Source organism: Sylvia atricapilla, chromosome 6 (assembly GCF_009819655.1).
Source record: "Sylvia atricapilla isolate bSylAtr1 chromosome 6, bSylAtr1.pri, whole genome shotgun sequence".
In the NCBI taxonomy this organism is placed as follows: domain Eukaryota; kingdom Metazoa; phylum Chordata; class Aves; order Passeriformes; family Sylviidae; genus Sylvia; species Sylvia atricapilla.
The window spans coordinates 14322250-14342539 of NC_089145.1; the positions used below are offsets into that span (position 1 = coordinate 14322250).

Sequence of the window (20290 nt, forward strand, 5' to 3'; positions counted from 1 at the left end):
ATTCCAACTGTTCCTTGAAAGCTAACACACCTTTCATCATATCAGAGGGCTAAGGTCAAGAAAACAGGTCTGATTTACATTCTTAACTGTGCCTGAAGCTATGAACAACACATTTAACTGTTAGACTGCACTGAGACTTCATTTTTTAAAAAAATTGAAGAGAGTTTTGAATACTGAGCTAATTCCCCTTTAATTAGAATGTATATTTTGCTCCTGGAAAGATGGGCAAAATGGTTAACATGCTGGAAAAGCGTCAGTGCATCTCAAGTATATATTACAGCTCCAAGGACTTACGTTTATAACCATTTTGGGGATGGTGTTGCAATAGCTTTAAGTTATTATAATGATATCAGGCTATCATGACCAGAACTAGGGGGAGGAGGACTATGACACTAAATTCAACAGTTTTGCCTAGAGACTACAGGCAAGGCTGCTATGCACTTCATATTGCTTTTTCAGGTATTGTGGCAATAAGGCACAGGCCCCTCCTCAAATAAAGGGAGGTAAACTAAATATTCTTTCTACATGGTGTTCCCCTTTACTGTAGCATGGTCCAAAACACAGATTCATTCCTTAAGTTTTGAAACTGATTCATCATGCATTATATTACTATTGGAATCTTTATACTGACTTGTATTTTTAATGAGAATTCATAAAACTTGTATCATTGGCATTGATCTAAGATTTGTAGAATAAACCCTACTGAATTCTGAAGTGAAGTCTTCTCTAATGCTTAGGCTGTGTTTTCTGATTGAGTTAAACCCCTAACAGGCTCTATTGAGGTGTCTAAATTGGGAGAACTGTGTGTAACTCGCTTAGCTGTCCCTTGGTGCTGATAAGTCAGCAGCCAAAGGGTTACACTATAATTACTGTCAAATTGTTTCATTTTCAGGATTTGAAAACTTCTACTGTTACACAAGAAATCTACACCATTACTTGTGCTACTGTCCCTCTATTCCCTATCGCAAAAAAGCCACTTGAGGTCTCCAGGGATTAGTGCTCTGCTTGTTCCATATATTGACGCAGCAGCTGTTGGTTCAGGAGAGCTGCACAGGAGCTTTGTCAGTCACTCCAGTCCAAGGTTTGCTAGTAATGGAGAAGGGAGAATGCAGATACCAGCCTGTGCTTTTCAGCAGATGAAGATACTTAGATGCACCACAAAAAAGGCTGGGCTAATTATCTCCCGAGAGCTCTACCGCAGTCAGGGACAGGAGGGGACAGCCTTCCACTGCATCCACCCTACAAGTAGTTCCTTACATACTCACAGGGTAGCTCTCAAGACTATTATCTGCACTTCCTAATGTGGCAAAGAACTCACCAAGGCCCTGTTGTCCTTATCCAGATGAATGAGTTTCTCCACCACTCTCTGCTTAAGATGTTTTTTTCAGAGCTACAACTATTTTTCCTTACTTATGTTGTAAGTACATCCTTACAACTTCTAGGAGGTGGTATCAGCTAGAAAGCTTTCCTTATCCTTGCCCAAACTCCTATGGGACAGCTGCTTTATCCAGAAAGTCACTTGTATAAGCAGGGAAAGTAACAAAAAGAAAGCTTAAGACCCAGTTTTCCATTATCCATCCTGTTTCCCTTAAGGGAGGAGCCTGCCCAAGCATCCCTGTGGCAAAGCAGATTTTTGAATAGCAATCAGACATCACTGGTGATCTAACAGTGATCCTCAAAAAACCCAGTGACAGATGTGTTCCTACAGCAGAGCTCAAAAGCCTGGGGAACCACAAAGTCACCTAACCCGATCTCCCATGTTTTTCAGGATACTGCATTTCCTCTCAGGATACTGCTCCTCTCTGAGCACATCATCTCCCCAAAAGATAGCCAAGCCCTTGTCTGTCTGCTGACAGCAAGGGAGTTTGTTAACATCTTAGATGAAAGGTGCTCTGTGAGGGCTCTCTTGGGGTGGAAGGGACCAGACCCAGAGGTGCAAGATGCAGCCAGCACAGCTGACTTGGCTGAAGGAGCCAGACCAGAGCCCAGCAACCCCCTGGGCACTCCTGTGCCCAGCCCTGGACAGTGAACACCCCACAGACCCCTGGTACCCTCAGTGAGGGAGCTCTGTACACTTGTACCCTGCTCCCCACAGCCCACACTGTGCCAGTTCTCCCTTGTGCTGCTCTCCAGGCAGCTTTGGGCTCTCAGCCGGGTGGCAGAGTGCCACCACAGTGATGGGAAAAGTGCCTTCAGGAATGCAGCCCTTGCTGGCGCTTACCACATGCTCTCAGCTGCTGTGTTTCTGCCCAGGGACATTTCCATCCCCTCCATCCCCTGACAGCCCTCTGGTCATCCTCTCCCCATGAAAGCCCACTTACCCTTCATTGTGGAAAAAGCAAACTACTGAAGTAGTTCAGGTGTCAGCATATCCCCAAGGAAAAAAATGTCCTTGGACTTTCACCCTGACCTCCCTCCATTCTCAGATCCTGTTGCTTTATTATCTCACTCACAGCCCTCACAAACCATAAATGAAATGTGAATCTGCTGAAGGCAGCTTCCCCCCAAATATCCATAAACCTGGACACAGTTTTGTTCTCTGGAGCATCCCCTTCCATTCTAAGTTCACTCACAGGCACATCCTGACAAACCATCATTTTAATTAGAATTCCTGCACCCTGCAGAAGCAGCAGCAAGCACTGCTGACACCCCTACTTCCCTGCACCACTCTCCTCAAGTGAGGCCCTGCCCTGTGTGCTCACCCACACGACTGCCCATCGCCTCTTTGGCACAATGCTGTCTCCACCACACTTGGACACCATGGCCAAGCAATTCATAGCCTGGGAATCCCAGATCCCTTCTGTGTAACCTTCCCAGGACTTGGCTGCCAACACAATCTATGTGCACCCACAGCTGTGCACTTCATCCCTTAAACTCTGTCTGCAGCATCTCAACAGGACCCTGACTGCAAGTTCCAGAGAAAACAGGGAAGCATTGGAGCATGCTAAAACTTCTGTTAAAAAGACAAGATGCAAAAATTTGGGGAATTGGCCAGACGTGACCAGATTTTCTGGGGCAGGGGCTGCCTCTCTCCAGGTACTGCACAGGGAGTGTTGGCCTCAGGTGGGACTTCCTGCTTATTACATGGACCACAGCAGTGTTGTTGGCTTCCTCCCTGACCTCACCTGCAGCTGATGGGCTGATCCAGATAAAACAGCATTGACAGGAACTTTATTTGACATACCGCATGTCCCATGACCAGAATTGACAACTCAAATGGAACAGCCCCACAACAGCCCCTTCCCCGTGAGCACTCCCCCCATTTCTACCTTTGCCCAACTGCAGATAAATGTCAAGGAAATAAATGCTGAGTTGTAAAACCACCTGGTCCCTCAGTGACAATCCCTGAGCCTGGGCACGGCTCCCCTCCGCTTCCGGCCACGAGCTGATCATGAAGGGAAACAGCAGGAGCGAGGGACTCGGAGCAACGCTGCCATCAGCCTGGCCAGGTGTGACTCAGCAGGACAAAGATTGCTGGGCAAGAAGCAGGCAGCAGATATCTCTGCTGGGAAGCACCAACCACCCTGTTCCGCAAAACCAGGCCACATGAAGCACATCACTGTGCAAAATGCTTCACAGCAGCCTGGCATGGGACCTGGGGGAGACATCTCTCTGTACAGAGACCTTCTATCACCAAAACCAGAATATTTCCTTTTGCCCTGCGGCCCTGCAGAGCTCAGGAAATTGCACCCTCACAGTCTTTCTGCCTTCCTCACCCTTTAGGTAAAGCTCCCAAACTGGCTTGTGCTGTTTTACAGCAGGCGGTGGAATGTTTCTCCTAAGAATGTCAGTCTTGGACAAGGATCCTGGGTGCTGCAGCAATGGAACAGCTTTTCTCCATAGCTTGCCACTCCCTTGGGCACAGTTCCTCACCTTGCCTTAACAAAAGCAAACACATATAACAGTCCAAAGACAAACACAGGGGTTACTATTTGATTTTGTGATTACCATTCTCAGGTGATAACCATTACTTTACGCTGAGCAAGCACCAACACTCCACCGTGTTAAACCAGAAGCAGTGTCAGAGCTGTGATCCAGTCCTTAAGTGAAGTACTATTCAGCTAAAATATGCAGGACCTCTAACCAGGGATTTAAGATGCATTTTTCCCCAGGGAGGCAGAAAATCCCTCCTCATCATACTCCCTCCCAGGAAGCCCTTCATGCCACAATTTCTAGACTTCACATCATGAGACTGACAACCATTTTAGTTGTAGAAAAGAGGATGATCCCACATCTCAGCCAGGCCCAGGCATTTCCATCCGGAAAGCAGAGATTGCCAGCAGTTTCATTGGTGCTGGTCTCTCTCATGAGAGGAGACTGATGAGACCAGCTTTGAACCTCATTCCCCAGCCATACCACTGACAAGATGACTCTGTGCCACACACCTCCATACCACATGAGGGAGCAGAAAACAAACCAACCCCCAAAACAAGCAGTGTCCATTCCCTTACCAGCCCCAAAATTCAGTGGCACTAGCCATTGCCAGCCCCAGCTCAGGTAAGTATCATGACAGACACCTAGGTAGGATGCTCTCACTCTCAGGGAAATGGCTGCTTTGTATCCCCTCTTCTCTCTCCTCTCACTCTGTTCCTGCAGCAGCAACTGCCTTTTGTGGGGCTGGGATGGGAACAAGGCCTCAGGGATACCAGTCCTGGGGGCCCTGGCAGCATGGCTGGCAGAGCCTGGCCTTGATCCCTAACCCCTCACCCCTGTTTAGTGCAGGCAACCTGGTTTCCGAGGCCACAGACAAGCTCTGAACCCCTCCTTGAGAGCTCCCTGTCATGCTCAAGCTGGATGAGAGCTGGGACAAAGCACTGCCAATCCCCAGACTCCATATCTGGAGTCACAGAAGAAAGAGCAAGTTTCCCTGCCATCTGAGATGGAAGCAGAGGTGCCCTAAAGGCACAGCCAGTCTTCATGGGGGTCAGTAACTGTTTTAGTACTTGTGGAGACCAGCCAGAAGAAATCTCTCAGGGTGGAGAGCTACTTCTGGGGAAGTTACACCACATCAGAGCATTCTAGTGAATGAGGCCCCTCTGCCCTGCAGCTAGCTGTTCGCTGTACCCACTCAGAGAATGCCACGGGCCTTTGGCATTCAGAAATAGCAGATTCCTAGAGAGACAGCAGGGAAAGGTGAGCAACGCTGACCTGGCACACAGCCCCTGCCTGGATGCAGCCGGAGCTGACACAGACGCTCACAAACGAAGCCCCCACTCCTAGGGGGAGCACTGAGACACAGAACAGCACCTTCTCAGCCTCTTACCACTTGTGACTTGGCTCCATAAAGCCAAGCACCTCCTGCAGCCTCTTATCACTTGGGACTTGGTGCTCTCCTCCAGACACAGCTGGCATCAGGCAGCCAGAACCAGGTCCCTGCCAGCAGGCGTGAGGGCTCTACCTCGTCCTTTTGCTCAAAGAGATTTTTGTTAGCAGAAAGGTTCAATCTGTCAGTGTCAATAGCAGTAAACCCGACTGTGCCCAGGAGATCCTCTGCTAGAAGTATCAGATAGAGAAGCTGCACTTCACAATCCAGTGGCTGATTTCCTGCCAACTTGGTTCAGTCTACGGTTAAACTGCTTCTCCTGGAAAGGAGTGTCACGATTCATGTCTAGAACTACCCAGTGCTTTTTCCACCACAAGAAAACCCACAGACATGAGGGAGAAAAAGCTCAGAAAGACGAGCAGAAAACAGTTTTGTTTCTGCCCTAGTCAGACTCCCATTTAATCCTACAGGGCACAGCAGAGCCCTGCCCAGAACCCCCTCCATTCGAACGCTGACATTTCGTTCCCTGCAAGAACGCCTCTCCCTTGGAGCCCTGACTCACAGCCGTCGCCTCCCTTTATGCAACACAGCTCGGTTTCCTGCGCAGCCGGCGATGCCCGGTGCCAGCAGGAGCCGCGGCCAGGCTACAGCCAGCACTTGCGCTGCTGGATTTTTATTTCAGTATTAGTGTCCCCCAAACATCACCCACACACCCCCTTTTAAGTGATAAATATCGAGCTCTCCACAATCGGGATCTGATGCTATAATTAGACGCCCCTACAGCACACACTGCTGTGTTACACAACACAGCTCGGAGCTCCTGGGCACCGGGTGTCTGCCTACATTTGCATTTTATTCACATCACAGACAAACTCTTAAAGCAAAATCTCCCGTGTGGTCGTGGTTACTGAGCTTTGGTTCAGATGATGGGGCAGTCTGAGAGCATGCAAACAGATCTCCCCGGTCTGAAACTAAATCAGAGGTGAACTCCAGTCACCAGTGGGTGTCAGTCCACAGGATTAGACTGGAGCAGGCCAGAAATAAAACCTCCAGCACACATACAAAGAGGATGTCAGGTCCTTACTATCAACTGTTTGCTCAGTATCCAGCCCCCTTTATGGCACACAGGTTGTTAATGCAGACACAGCTGCTTGCATTTCCATGCAAATCTCACTGCTAAGGCACTACTGCTAGACCAAAAAACAGCTTTGTTTCATTTAAAGGTTAATCTCAAAAGCCAGACTCCAAACTCCAAGGTTTCACAGCCCTATCATATTTCTGTTTTCTCTTCCCAGCAGCAGCAGGGCAAGTTCCTGCTCAAACTTTTTCCTACAGCTGCACCAGGAAGCACTGGAGTAGCTGCACTAACTCACACTAATAAACCAGATAAATAGTTCATGTTACTCACTTCCAGCTGACTGACATGCTGCTAGCTCTGTCACTTTTAAAGGGCTGGGTGAACTGCCCTGCTGCAGCAGCATGTGCCTTGCAGGAGCACCACAGATCCTGGTGCAGCATGAGCCATATGGCATCTCCAGAGAGCAGGGCTGTGAGCCAGAGCCCCAAGCTCTGCCTGCAGCTTCCCCACCTACCTAGTATAATTTATAAGTAAGTATCTGTGCATCTGACTCCCACCAGATGCAGCAAGATTAAAATTCTTACTGGAACTTTAAAAATCCAACCCTGGGTCCACCCCTGCTGACACCACTTGGCAGGAGGGTAGCTGGGCATCACAGGGCCCAAACCTTGGCAGCTGCACACCCAACCTGTGCAGCTGTTTTGGAATCTGAGTCTGCCAAACAACAGCATGAGGAAAAAAAACCTGATCAGAGAAAACATTTAGGATCTGTCATTTCCAAAGGTTACCATCAGCTGTTAAGAACATTTATGTAATCAAAAAGTCAGTAGCAGTGGTCCAAGACAGCCCTTCAGCTGACCCTAGTCAGCATCAAGCTTTCTAAAGAAAAAAAATTACTTAATTCAAACTAAAAGAACATTCTAACTCAAGTTTCCTGCATCATCTGCAAGATGTCATCTAAATAATTCAAAACTTCACCAGATCTAGGTCACAGACAGAGGTTTGTTTTTCAGCAAGATGTCCCAGAGGAATTCGCTATTTTGTTTAAATTGCTCCTGACTTCCAACACCATATATAAGGACACCTGGAAGCAGACTGAGTGGATGAGAAATAGAAACTACACTAACAAGGGTTAACTTCAGCTTGTCAAATCTGGTCTCTCCTCACTCTCAGGGAAGATAAAACCATGGATTACATCAGAGTCGTGTCTGTGGCTGCTGAGGGTCCACAGATTAATTGCAAGAGATATGCAAAATTTCTCAGGTCAAACAAGCTTGTCTTCTGTTTGCAAGGATCCACATGCACATCTCCAAGAGTCTCCAAACGACATTGGTTGAAGAACCATTTAAGGAGAAGAGAAACCAATTTCAGCTCCTCCTTGGGATGAATCCATGGAATGACTTCTCTCAGTAGACCATGGAAGGAGCCCTGGTGGACCTGCCACAGCTACATGAATGAGCAGCATCTCCCAGGCCAGCCCTCAGGCTCTTTTTAGCTGCATACAGTTTACAGAAGAATTGCAAAGGCAAATCTTTAACCATGAAGTATTTTTTCTATCTTTGGAAACACTACATCAAGCAGTCCAGAGTCCAATGGCTGACCTTACTTTTGGGTATGTCGATTTTTTTCCTCCCCATTACCTGCATGTAACAACAGCAAGTTATATAAAGTCAGGAAATGGGACCAGCACAAAGTTCAAACTAATTTTCATATTAAAGGCCTTGCGTAACCATTTTTACAGCAGGCCTTTAATGACATCTTTAGTCCAGTTACAAGGTTGAGATTACACACATTTTCAGGTAACTTTTATACTGAGCAGGTTATCAATACTTCCTGGGAAACAGGTTTTGGGGTTTTTTTTATTTCTTTGTCAGAAGGAGATAGCAGTGATTATACTCATTTCAGAGAAACCAGATGTTATACCCTCCCTCAAAAGGACAGAAATCACAGGAAAAGAAACTTGCTTCCACTTGACACATTCAGGAGTTTCTCAAATCTGCTTTATCACGGCCAAGCTACTTGCACTGTAAGTACTAGAAATGCAACAAACTATTTAATATATTGGCCAGTATTAAGCATCTACTTCATCACACACCCACATTCAAGATTTCATAGGAAATAAAGAGCTTATCACTCTGCTCGAGGTTTCCAGACAGATTAAGTCAATCTGGGGACAATAAACTTCAGAGAAACTGTGCCACAGCTTAAAAGGCTGTATTTAAAGGAAGTACTGTCCAGAAATATCCAACTTCCAAGAACCTGATCTCTGCAGGATACATGAAACTGCACAAGAGAACTGACATGATAATATATGTTACATCCAAACATTTTGTTCCACACTCTCCAAATTCCATGTTCAGCATAACAGCATGGAATTGATGAGAAATTTTAGATTAAAATCATTCTATCTTTGTTAGTCAAGGAGCTCCAGCCCTATGGATCTTGTGAAGAACTCTGTGGATCAAATTTCATCCCATGCTATTGTATCAATGCTCCTAAATATTTATATACATATATTTTTTAGTGCCCTGACTTTAATGGATGGTTTGCACCAGTATTTTCTGCAAAATCAGACCTTCAATGCATTAGATACCTAGAGTTTGAAGTGGTTTAAAAACTTCACTGTTTGGGAACAAAAGTGAGTGTAGCCACAGCCCCTAATAGAATCATTATCAGCAAGATAATGATTTCTTCATCTCTGAACTTCGTATTTCCTTCTCACCTAAAACCAGATCATATGAACAGAGCTTTGAACTTCAGAGAGTCGATTTTTCTTTTTTAAAACCTATTTCACAACTCCTACTACTTGCACTCCTCAATTAAGCAATTACCTTGTGATTTGATGGCTGTGCACACCACGAACTATTTATTTGTAATACACAAACAGCTCCCTGCGAGATGCAGCCACATCCATGGGCCCCAGCAGAAGTCAAACAACGGGGCCACTGTTTCGGCCCTGGCTCACCCTCTCAGTGCAGATTTTTTTCCTCTCCGCTTCCATTCAGTGCTACCAGGGCTGAGCCCCTGCTGCAACTTTCCTCACAGCTCCACTTTCTGGAGTGCTTGGTTAACAAACAGACAGTTCCTCACTAACAAAAAAAGAATCCTAGAAGCAGAAACTCAGGTTTTAGAAGGCAGAAAAGAAAACCAGAAACGCACCAGATGGTAAATTCTGATTTTTTAAACGAAGTCATGTAATTCTGGGAGCCTAGTGGGGGAGGTTAGGGGAGAAAAGGAGATTTAGGTATTTGTGCAACTGATAGCTTTTACCTGCCAGTGTCAAAGAGGAGACAGAAAAAGCCCCCTGTCAACCTGAAAACAATTTGTGAGATGTGCACTTTGGATCGTGCTGCTCAGCCTCCAGGTCGGACACAGCGTCCCGCGGGTCGGGGTGACGCCGCCACCATCCTCCTCCTGCCGGCACGCAAGGGCAGCTCCCGGGAGCTCTGGGAATGCCAGCCATCTGCTCCAGCAGCCCTCCCACGCACAGGCTGCCCGGGCAGGCTCCTGCCCGCGTCACCCAAAGCGGCTGATGGCGGACCAGCATTCCCCTCACTCCGCACCAGCGCTGTGGGCCGGGAATGCCGCCGTGAAACCCGCCTGCGGCTGTGGGCCCGCTCCTCCGCAGGGCCGGGAAAAGGGCTGCACAGAGGATGCCCGAGCGCTGCAAAGCCACCAGAGCTGGCGGCCCTGCAGCAGCGACAACCAGCCCAGGGCCACTGGGGCATCAGCAAGCTCTGGACAGCCCGGCACATCCTTCCAGCGGCGCTGCGCCATGGCAGCAAGGCTGCCGGGATCCCGCACGGGCTGGAGGGTCCAGCCTGGCTCAGCGCTGCTCTGCCTTCCTTTACCACAGCTCTGCTGCCCAGGAATGCCTTCTGGAGGTTCATTTCCTCCCTGTCTTTATTCTTGCAGAGTCTGTGGGCCACCCAGCTGGCGCTGGGGAACATGTGAAATCATGTTACGGCTTCTGGATTTGTGGCTTCAGGTGAGCATCTGCCAATGTTTTATGCTTTTGGGAAAATGCCTTAGAGCACTCACCTAGTTTGGAGTTACAGAAATGTTTCTGATACGTGCTGTGAACAAAGAAGGGTGCTAAAAAGCTCTTCTAATAATCCAGGTCTCTCAAAGAAACAATGCACCGTGATCCAAGCAAAGAAGCCAGCACACAAAACTGGAGAAAAATCACGCTAGGAAAAGTCGATGTCCATAAAGGAGACAAAGTCCTGCAACTTCATCCCAATAAAGGGATAGTGTTCACTGGGGCATATTCCCATGCACTTTCTCCAGGTTTGGGAGGACACAGCCTCCTTTTATCCTAAACTCCTGGCCTCAAATTGCCCTTTTCCTCTCCCCATTGGCTGAGGTTCTGAGAAGGTACAGCCTTCCCGAACTGCCCACCACATATCCCCCCCCTTGACCCTGACATTTCCCCTCGAAGTTGAGAAACTCAGGCTTGTTCAGACCGTTTGTCTATCCCAGGGGTCTAACTGTCTCAGTTCTGTAACAAAGGCTTCAGGTTGGTAGAGACATTTCAAAGATTTCCAAGACATTAACACCCATACCTTCACCCATCCAACTGTTTGTAAAGACATTAGCACACGTTTTCTTATCAAAACTGAATTAGGCAATGTTTGTGTGGCTTGGCACTTCCTGGCACAAGTGAAATGCAAGCATGGTCTGACATTCTGTTGATCCTGAGCTAAGGTCAGAGGGCTGCATATAAACTCTCTGAAGCTTTGTCATTTGGTTTAGAAAGGTTTGGTTTTGAGCTTTTGGATAAATTCACCTCAAGACACAGAATGCCCACACAGACCTGCAGATCTACATCCTTCTGAATTATCTGCCACAGTCCCAAAAATCACTCAAGTCACTGCACTTAATTCTCCTATCAAGATTCACCTGGTGCTCCTAAGGCTGATCAGACCCAGACTTCAGAATAAGCAATTTTGCACATTTTTTGGAACAGTTTCAGCTGCAAGGTTTGGGTTTAGACACTGGGCACAGAAGAGCTTTGGACCACAGTCTCCCAGTCAGGAGAGCAGATAAGAGCATTTCTGAGGCACGAATCCATATGAAGAACCACCCTAATCATAGCACACTCACAGCTAAACTCCAGGACTCCCAGAATCAGAGGAAACTTAAATTCACCAGGAGAGAGGTCAGCGGTGTCCTCTGTGTCTGTGCTGGCTCCCTGTTTCTCATAGCTGCATTTTACTTCGGTGGGTCCACCTGTGCCATTTCCTTGTGGCTTGCAGCCACATGCCCGAGGGGATGAGTGCAGCAGGAATTAAAGGCTTTCTGACAGAACAGAAGCATGCAGCACACACTGCCTCCCCAGGATTAACCCCTGCACTTCAGGCTAATGGCAGGCAGCCCGAGCTCCTCAGGAACATCATCTACCCCCTCCCAGGGACTCTCAGCTGAAATGGGCTGTGGGTGGGTGCTTGGGAAGGGAGCCATTGGCCACGGAGACCGCCAGCGCCTCCAGGCTGAACGCAGGCGGACAGGTTCCCCTCCACTGTCCTTTGGCACACAGCCTGGGATGTGAGACCATGTATGTCAGCGAGTGCGACAGGTCACAGAGACATGTCACAGCCTCAAAGCATCCTGCTGGGATCTTGGGAACCCTGCCAGAGTGAGGCTTTCATTTCTGAAGCGTTCTCTACCCACTCTTGCTTCCTGCCTGCTCTTCTCTTCCTTCCCCTTTCTCCATTTGTACCAACACTGCATTCTGCATGCTTCCCGAGAGAAATAGGGCAAACATAACCTGATTAACCAAGAGGATTTGGGCAGGAGGGAGTGGGGGAGGAGATTAATATGCAAAGAACCACAGAACCTTTCCCTCTCACATTAGCCCTTGCCTATTCAATAATTAAAGTGTTCTGTGGTGACTCTGACTTTGGGATTTGCTATAAAAGCTTCTCATAAACTCTGCCTCAGCATGCAGACATCAGACCCAAGAGAACATTCGGTCTGACAAGCTGAAATTTCTTCCAGGCTCCAGGGTCAGTCAGAAGCTTAAAACCACTTGGATGTGAGCCTATGGCTCTATTTTAAACCATAAGAGTCCCTCTTGCTGTTGTTCACCCATGGAAGACACTGAATCCAACCTTTATTTGGCCACTCTGTCTCTGAAACATGGTTTAGAAGTTAATGCGGGCTTTCTCCATTTCATGTACAAAACAACCTCCAAGGCTGGCAGCGCCCCATGAACATAGGAACATAGTACACAGGCTCTGGCTGCTCTCCAAGCCTATTCTGATGTTCTATTTTCTTTCCATCCCTTCTTTCTTGCTTACCTTAAGGCATAGAGATGTTTCAGGATGGAAATGTAAAGCAACCCACACACAGAAAAGACACCTTCCCTGACCTTCCAAGGAGCTATTTTTGGCTGCTCTTATATGTCTAAGAACACTTACAGGGGTCATGCACTGAACTAACTGTCCCCCAGTAACTTTTGCCTAGGAGATATGAAACATTGCAGAGATTACTTTTTTTAAAAATAATCCATTCTCTCCATAACCTAACTCACTGGGCTCTAAGTCTCCAGGGGCTGTTTGTAAGGGAGAACATTTTAAAAGGGGCTGCAAGCCTGAGACTATTACCCAAGGAATGCATGCTCAACATTGCAACAAAACATACAAGCAGAGTACTAAAGACATATCCTTAATCCAGAATTTTTCAAAAGTTGTTGAGTACCCACAGCCTTAAACTGACTTCAATTCCCAAGTCCAAATCTAGAGAAGAAGAAGCTTCAAAAGTTTCAGAGTGAAACAGATTTCTTTTCAAAATACGTACCCCCAAAGAGTTTACAAGATTCAAAAATAAGGAGCACTGGGCTAGCAGCCAAACACACACACAGAATGATACTCCATAAAGAAAGCAACAGTCCTAGCTCCATCTGTCAGAGCACATGAATACACCACATCACATCCCAGCAGTCAGACACCCGGGCTCTGGTTGTGCTGTGTCTCTCAAATTCTAATGCTGACATTTTTCCAAACTGGCACTGCCCAGACTGCAAACATCTCAGTCCAGAGGTCAAGAGTGAAGCGAGCCCCACTACCTCAGCAGCTGCCCAAAGGCTCCTCTTGGAGCCATGGCAGGGAGTTAATGCTGACCCAGGGGACTGCACAGCCCTCTTGCCACTGCAGACACTCTTTGCCCTCACACAGTGAGCAAAAGATAAAACATTCAGGTACCTTTTCCCTTCTGACATCACAGCAGTAAATATCACACAAACACACAGCCTGTAGGATGTATAAAGCTGTACAACCAGCAAAAAGGATGTGGAGAATATATGGGAAGTGAACTGCTCAGGAGACCCAGCCTCCAGAAATCCGCTTCTGCACATGTGCACATACACACAGAGAACACATGAGACTATCTCCCAGCATCTCACATTTTCATCACACAGCATCTTTTAAAGAGTTCTTGAGATACTGCCTCTTAAGGGCAGAACTGCATAAGGTTTAGGGATACAACTGACTTTGCATAGAGCCATGAGAAGAACAACACAGGGTTAAGGTGGTCAGTGAGAAATGCTTGTACTTTGCATTTAGCACCCACGACACAGGCATGTTGCTGCTCTTATTAGAGGGCCCAACTTGGAGAACCAGGAGGCTCTGTAAGTATCAGGATTTCCCCCACAGGAGCTAAAAGTCATGCTTCCTCTCTTTGGTAATATTGTCCTCCTTAAACAGGGCTCACCAGAGCTTGCAAAACAATGGGGCCGTGCCCTGCAAATGTTTGCTAAACATTTGTGCAATTTCATCCAAATACAGGAACAGAAGTAACATAGGTCAGAAATGCCACACTTACCATAGCATTGTGAAAACTACTCACTGGCAACCCACAGGCAAGCAGCAACCTTTCATTTTCTATTTAAAATTTGAGTACCCCCTGAATTATTTGATGGAGATAAGAGTTCGTATTTGTGTAACGTTCTTGGAAAACTGAGCATACCAAGCCAAGAACCGTATTTGGCAACTATTCTTCTTTACTCTGCTTCCAATTTCACTCCAATTTCGGTGGTTCACTCTGCCTCTTTAGCTGATGAGCTCTTTCTGCTCTGTGCCTTTACAATCCTGTGCTGCAAAGCTGTGCCTACAAGATGTTCAGCTTGGTGCCTGCCTGAAGTGTATTAATGATCTCACTACAGCTGCATAATGAAGCTGGGTCAAAAGACTACTGCCTGATAGCAATTGAGGTTGCACCTCTCTCTCATCATCTTCATTTTTCTTTGAAATCACTGCCATAGTTCAGACCTTTGGTACAACAATCATGCTGCAATGCAGCATGTTCCAATTAAGCAACACAGGGACTTAAAATTAAAAAGGTGTGGAAGGAAATCAAGGCTACAAAGCAAGTCTTTCCTGGAAAGGATAAGAGGTCACTCTTCCCTTCCTGACAAGCCACACTTTGAACATACATATGACAACAGGGCTCTGCTGGCAGTACATAAGATATAAATGGCATTTAAAACTCTGCCTGGTAACCTCTGGACAGTACCTGTGTGCCACAGTCATTTTTTTTGCCAAGGGGTCTGTATCCACCTACAGAGCTGCCAACAACCACCACCATTACCATCAAACCAAATATTTCAAAGAATACCTTGTGCAGAAACAGAGAAGTTATTTTTCCCCTCAGCGAAGAGCAGAAGAGTTGAGGTCTGCAACACAAGCCAAAATCATGCCTCAGTACCACTACCCTTAGGCTCAGCCAGCTCAGCTGCAGCTCTTTAAGGAGCCTCAGGGGTGGCCCATGTGTGGGAGCTGAAATGAAAACACTTGTTTGCCTGCTTCCATTCTATTGCTGTATTTGTTGAACTGCACCTTAAACTTCATCTTCCTCCTCCAAGGAAGGGACAATCATTTATTATATAGTCATCTGTAGGTTCCTCCACCAAGTCTGTGTGTTGGTAATGTTGAGAGGTACTCTCAGCTTTCTGCAGTGGTTGGTATGGCCCAGCAACTTCTTCCTCAAGGGATGCTGACTTCCCAGCAACGTAACTTGGAATTCTGATTCACAGAAGTGGAAGTTTGGATGCAGTGATTTTTGGCTGGGAAGGAATGCATAATCTGTTATCACACAGAGCATCAACCAGATATATAAGATCTGAAATGTTAGAAAAAGTGTCTAGGTCCAAAAGGGAGGCAGTCTTGTGTAGTTAAGTGCATGTCATTTATCAGAGCATCCCATTTCCTGCAGTTTCTAAGCAAATGAGTAAGATTCCAGAGTTGCATCAAGGGAATGGGTTTGGCTTGGAATCCTGCACAGTGACTCATACTTTCATGAATAAATTCATTTCCTTAGAGAAACAAGACAAAATCACATGTTCTACTTAGTCCAGCTACCTAGACTGTCGTTTAGGAAGCTAGTGCAAACAAATTACAGTTTTATCTAGCTTTATATTGAATGCATATTTCACTGCATCTGTACTTGCAAACATAACCAAATTCTTAAGGGGAAAAGAAAAACTGGTGTAACTTGGAAGTTTTGAGTATTGAAAGATGTCGGCTAGAAAGCAGTTTGCAATCAGACAAGTGACAAAACCCAAACCAAAACAACATCACAAAAAAAAAACCACCAAAAAACATTGTGGAAGTCTTAGTGTTCCAGAGAGTGACTGTTATTTACATAGCTCTCCATATTTATTCTCCTCCTACACCTTTAAAAATAGCTTGTAGGGACATAAACCCGTAAACACCAGGAAATGAGAATTGCATCAGTTAGCCCCTCCCCTTCCCCACAATGACACTGCAAAGGAAAGGAGGGCGTGATGCAGCAACTGGGTCTCTGTAACACCAGCATCCTTAGATGTGCATGGAAGCAGCCAAGGAGAGGGACCCAGAGGCGTATGGATCATGGCTAGCCAGTTTTCTGCAGAGATACTTGTTAGTGCAAGCCAGGATAAAACTCATCTTTCAGGTTGTAGTTTTCTTAGGAGATCAGTTCAAATGGTTTGATTGACTGTACTGACCAAATTGTAGGAACACAAAATATGGATTTTTATGAGTATGGACCAACTCCCTGTATCTTACCCTGGTAAGTATTCCAGAGTAATAATGCAAGAATTCTGGCTCTATGAACTTTTGGTGTTAAGTTTCACTTTGGAGTCTGGGCCACTCTAGTTCATGAAAATACCATCCGTCAATTTCATGCTGCTTTATAAAGAGGAAATGTTTGATAATTAACAAATCTCTGCAGTACCACCATCATGTTGGTAGATAAAAACACCTTCACATTTTACAAACGAGAAATGAAGCCATTAAAGCTAGAGGAAATTGTTCAAGTCTCAGAATAATCAAAGGGAAAGACAGGAGTGGAAGGTGATGTCGCTATATGCAATGCCAGGTCCTTCCCTCACACAGTGACACCACGGGAAAGCAAAGGCCTTGATGATGTCAGGGCAAAGGCAGGACTGATGATGCATGGAATAGTCTCCTGGATCTTTAGGGGCAAACTAAACCTCAAGTCTCAGGTAGAGTGGAGAAATGCCACTGACCTTTCCAGGGCTGGTCAGCATCCCCAGTAGCTTTGGGTTACTGATAACCTCCCAGCTGAGCTGTAGGTCACACAGCAAACCGGCAGGTCCTGGCTTGATGTCCTTATTCCACCCTGCAGCACCCTCAGATTTGACTCAGTCTGTCACGAGCCAGGACCTGAGCAAATGGAGAGAGTAGAAATGAAATGTCACCATATAAAACCTCCTGTATACTAGCGAAATGGAGAGAAATTTACTAACATTTTGTGTTTTAATGAAAGTAGCAAAATGTACAAAATTGAACCCACTTTGTATAACTGTCTCTGGACTTTATTTTTGTGACAATGGTTGAATGGTATCTTGTAGTTTAAAGGCAAATACGTTGTTTAATAAGAATGTGGCACTTGTTTCCAATCTGTTATCACTCAGATCCTGATCAAATGCCACCTGAGGCCAGTGGAAAGGCTCTGCTTCTAACTCCTAGAATAAAAATATAAATGTTTCTACATTCAGCAAATTCTATTGCTTTATTATTCATGTTTAATCTGTGAAAACTAAGATGAAAAGGAGGGCAAGCAGGCTGAGGAAGGGTCAAGCTTCCCTGGAGAGACACTGTCACATTTCCGGCATTCCCATCACTCTGTCAACATCACCTCCTGCTACCATGATAAAAGGCAGCAGTGGAGAAAGAACAGGAAGAATAAAACTCCTTATTTACACATGTGAGAAAAGTCAACCCATCCCTACAATCAATCACTTACAGGAAATCAAAACAGATCTGGCCTCCATCTTCCAAGTGCAAGAAAAAATGCCTGTAATTTGCTCACCCTGCTTTGTTTGTGCTGTTCTGAGCCTTTTCCCATTGAAGCTCTTTGAGGCAGAAAATCAATGTCAATCATGTCAGACGACTGCTTTCCTCCTGAGCATCTACTGCTGATAATAAGATCACAAAGGCCACATAAAAGGAAAAATTTGGCCATGGCAGCTGCCTTCTCAGTTCTGTAACTGAGATAAATTAACAGGTGAATTTGCACTGGCGTATAAAAAGCTGTCTCTATTTTTGTAATAAAAAAGGGTTCTAATTTGCTTATCATCATCACTGAGGACACACTGTGACCAGGATGGTCTTGAAACATGCTAGATGGTTTTCTTTGGCCTGCCCTACTAAAAGTGGAACCCCTGGTATCTGAACAGGCACCAGAGAGATAAGGACAGCCTGATGCCTTAGAGATAACAGCAATTCATTCTTGGTTCTGGTCTCAATAACAAGCAACACAAACACAAGCGAAGATTTTACTGGAACTTACACCCTGAAAACCATGTCCAAGTTCATTTTGTCTGAGCCACAGGCTAAGAAGAATCTTACAATATCAATAGTCTTCTCTTAGGAGCTTCAGTCTCACTGTGAATAGTAAAATACCACTTGTTTTACATTGTTACCCATTTTAAAATGCTTATTATTCTGTTCAGCCAGTATTGTCATAGAAGCTTCCTATCCTGCATTTAAACTCTTTAGAAGTAAAAGTTTTTATAGGCAAAAATATTTCTTATTGGTCTTAATTCCTGTCAAATGTTAATTTTCTGTCCTGCCAGATGTCTGTAACTCAAACCTGGATGAGATGTTCAGTCCCATTCATATAGCGCCACTGTAAATACAGATTCCTGGGATGCAGAACTGAACTTCCTAATCCGTCCTTGAGGCTTCTAACAGAACAAGATGCTCAGTGAACCCAGAATAATGCAGAATGACAGAACTATGTTTCCTTTTCATCCCGCATTCATGCAAGCTTAGCATCTGCCCACACTTCCCTTCCTTAGTGACCAGTCCTCTCTGACATGGCACATCCCACATTGCTCCTTCCTCCACTGCCAGCAGGGAACAAAGCACATGTAGTGCAACCAATAGCCTGGTATATTTAACCTCCTTTGCTGCAAGTGCTGCTTTTAATAATAAGCAGAATTTTGTATTTGTCTGTCTTGTTTCTTGCAAGTCTATGCAAATTCTATGTTTCAAGCCTTTTTAGATGTTTTCTCTCCAGTATTTCTTGTTTCTTATTCTAGGAGCTGAGGACAGATATGGCCAAGAATCAATTAGAGTCAGAATCCCAAAAGTAAACTAAGTCAAAGATTGTAAAGGTACTAAAACTACAATAAATTTAAAAAGGAAGAAAAAAATTATTACTGTAAAAACAAGAATGAAAAAATAAAGGTAACACAGCTACTCACACAATATTAAATTAATACTTACCTGATTTTCAGTAAAGATGAACATGATAATCCATGGGATAAAGATAGGATACCTAAGAGAAGAGGGAGAAAGCAGAAACGGGTAAAAGATAATAAATGAACACAACTCACAGATGGTGAGCAAAACTCACCAAGTCTGCTGTTTTCCAGCTGGAGCAGCCAGGCATTCTCAATTCCAGAGCCCTGACATGCACAAATCCAAAAGATTTTAAGTAAATTTGCCTACTTGAAGGCATTACCACAGGACCAGAGAACAGCAAGTTCTAAGAAGTAAGCTATTCAGAAAACTTGCAAAGGAGGATCTAACTACAAGCATCATACTCAATGAATAATAAAGGGATAAAAGATAGCATGGATTTACTAAAAGCCACTTTTGTAGGATGACCCACAAAATAGTATAGTATAAAGTAGTATAGTATAAATAAATTTCTAAAAAATTGTTTTTGCTCGTTTTTTGGGAGTCCAAGCAAGAAAGAAGTGAATAGGAGAAGAATTTGCCTTTACTAACCAACCGCAGGGTGACAGGAAGCTGACAGCATGGTGTGACCGAAACCGACCAGTGTGAGTCCAGACATGGAATTTCCACTAACTTCAGGAAAACATTACTGTTGCGTTTGAGGCATCGCCGTCTGACACTCCGTGTAGCAGCCCTCCTCAGGAGAAAAAAGCATTTTTAAAGCATTTAAACTGAGAAAGTCCCGCAGAACATACATTCCAATGACCAGGGACTCACTTGTATGACCATGCAGGGCTTAAAAGGTTTGTCTTATATAACTTACCACAACAAATGAGTGGGAATTGGATGTGTAAATACACGGATAGGGGAAGTAAACAGATCACAAACATCTATTGACTTAGGTGGAAATTAGAAGCTGGTTTCCAGCCACCCGACAAGAGCCCCCATCCGGAACTACGGCCATAAACCCCCGAGGAGGAGCACAGGGATGGCTGGCACTGCCCGGGCGGGAAACGAGGGCAGGAACGCCTTGAATTCCTCACAAACTCGCCACAGCCAGAGAGTTTGCTTTTATCCATGCCGGCTAGTAACGCAGAGAGTGAAATCTCCCCCACCGACAGCCCTCAGACGAGCCCCGAGGGCGTGCATAGCAGAGCTCCTCAGCCCCGCCTCAGCTCCCGCACGGCGCCGGCCGCTCGCTTCCCTTCACCCTCCCCTCCGCTTCTCCGCTCCATCTCCTTCCCGCTGCTCCTTCCC

The 20290-nt window shown here is 45.7% G+C and overlaps 2 long non-coding RNA genes across 2 annotated transcripts in view; both read right to left on the reverse strand.

The window, feature by feature from the left end:
- LOC136362402 (uncharacterized) overlaps positions 1-15012 on the reverse strand; it is a 34087-nt gene extending 19075 nt beyond the window's left edge. The window contains exon 1 of the long non-coding RNA XR_010743794.1: positions 14958-15012. This is a non-coding gene — a long non-coding RNA (uncharacterized lncRNA). The remainder of the gene's footprint in view (positions 1-14957) is intronic.
- Positions 15013-16862: 1850 nt separating this feature from the next.
- On the reverse strand, positions 16863-20206 carry LOC136363174 (uncharacterized). The gene is made up of 4 exons (XR_010743916.1): positions 19586-20206; positions 19079-19130; positions 17139-17310; positions 16863-17008 (listed from the first exon to the last, which is right to left on the reverse strand). It is a non-coding gene; the product is annotated as an uncharacterized lncRNA (long non-coding RNA).
- Between the last annotated feature and the right edge of the window lie 84 nt (positions 20207-20290).